Source organism: Schistocerca gregaria, chromosome 4, assembly GCF_023897955.1.
Source record: "Schistocerca gregaria isolate iqSchGreg1 chromosome 4, iqSchGreg1.2, whole genome shotgun sequence".
In the NCBI taxonomy this organism is placed as follows: domain Eukaryota; kingdom Metazoa; phylum Arthropoda; class Insecta; order Orthoptera; family Acrididae; genus Schistocerca; species Schistocerca gregaria.
Genome location: NC_064923.1, coordinates 566,081,191 through 566,083,202, shown reverse-complemented (window position 1 = coordinate 566,083,202; position 2,012 = coordinate 566,081,191).

The following is a 2,012-nucleotide window of genomic DNA, read 5'->3' as shown; positions in this document are numbered from 1 at the left end:
GCTCTAACCTACAATACTGTGCGTGATATGTTCAGCCACGAGGCACAGCGGGGCTGCCATTAGCTCGGGGATACTTCCGCCTTATAAATGTTGCTCTGACAGTCAGGATATTGAGGTCACAGTCATTCTAATTAAAGTTGGGACAAACGGACGCCCTAAGGGGACTTTTTGAAATAACTATTAAAAAAATCAAGTTTGAAATTTTTATTTTACATCTTTAAGCTTGCTCAAAGGGTCTCAATACAAGCTTAGTTTTTTAACTTTATTTTCAGCCCAGAAATATTTAAATAAATAGATGGTGAAACTGTAGAAGCAATCTGGCACTCCGTATGGGGCAAACGGACACCTGACTTTCTAATCACTTTCAACGCTGGAACAATTCACGCAAACGAAGTAGGGATCATTAGCATTTGAAACATACAGCGTGAAATCACAATTTAGATACTGCATCAAATTTTCACCGTGTTTGTGTAGTATTTTCCACACAGTGCACACATCATTCTTATGTGTATCACATTTTGTATTTTTCAGTATCATCTTGTTTGCCGCCCTGGCATTTTCCTCTTTTAGAGTAGCAGTAAAGTGGGATATGTCAGAATGAATGATGTCCCATCCTCAGTTTCAAAAAAATCAAATGGCTCTGAGCACTATGGGACTCAACTACTGAGGTCATAAGTCCCCTAGAAGTTAGAACTACTTAAACCTAACTAACCTAAGGACAGCACACACATCCATGCCCGAGGCAGGATTCGAACCTGCGGCCGTAGCGGACGCGCGGTTCCAGACTGTAGCGCCAGAACCGCTCGGCCACCAGCGCCCGGCTACACTCTGCAGCGATCATTGTAAAATGTCTTTAGTGTATAGAAGAAAGAGGCATCAAATGGCTGTAGCATGTGGATACTGTGAGGAAGCAAATACAACAGGTGCCCACTGGTGGCTACAGGCCGGAGAGTGAAAAATGTGAGCCATGGTCATCCAAAATGAGAGCGACAGGTCCAAGACGCTTCACATGAATCAAATGGTCTAAGAGCTAATAGAATTGTTCCCACTTCACGTAGTCACTCTCTGACAGGAATACATTTGAACCAAGAGGCATGTCCAGTTCACAGCTGTCTTTGTATCGTACCGCTTTCATAACAAGTAAAGGAGGAACATACTAACTTGTAGGAGAAACACGTGGCGTTACACTCACTGTTTTACCTCTTTCACAGTTAGTTTGGCTAACAACTTCTCCCTTACCACGTTGCGATATAGCTTTTCCTGCTTTGTAAATCAGCTGTAAATCCGTGTCCTCGAGTTGTAAATGTTTGCAGTGTTATCCTACGGACTTAGGTTATCCAACAATCTCTGTAAATTATTGTAAAACGCAGCTATCTTCTCTTTGGTCATTCCATTGTTCCGAGCACGTGCAAGACCTTCAGAAACTCTAGAGTAAGATTCTTGTGCTATCTAAGAAAGCTTCGAATACAGTCCTTGCCTACCATTTGTAAGTCATTATTAAATGGATCTTTTAACTCTTTTGCAAATGCATAACGATATGCCATACTAACCAGGTCTGTGTACGTTAACTCGTATGCAGTGGAGTGGAGTCACAAAAGGTCTTCCACCAACTACAATTCTGTTCCTTGTGTAAAAAAGCTGTATGCTGCCAGAATTTTCGAGTGTGTACGTTGGTGACAACCCGTCTTCATAATGAACTTCGTGGAACCGAAAAGGTTGCAGCTGCTGTGCTAACGCCATGCCGTCCTCTTTAAAAGCCTTCACCACTAAGTGCATATTCTCTTCTGACCAATAGTGTCTATCTGTGTTTCTTTCACGATTACGGATCACAACTACTAAAATTTATTACAATTAAAGTTTGTAGTGTCTTTAAGATACATGCAAAAACAGTGTAATTGTTTTATTACGAAAAAAATAATGTGTTCTTTGCCCCCACGAACAAGTGTACATCTGTCCCCTTCGCCACCCACTCCCTCCCCCCAGACCACTATTTGTGTTAATGTTCGTAAAAA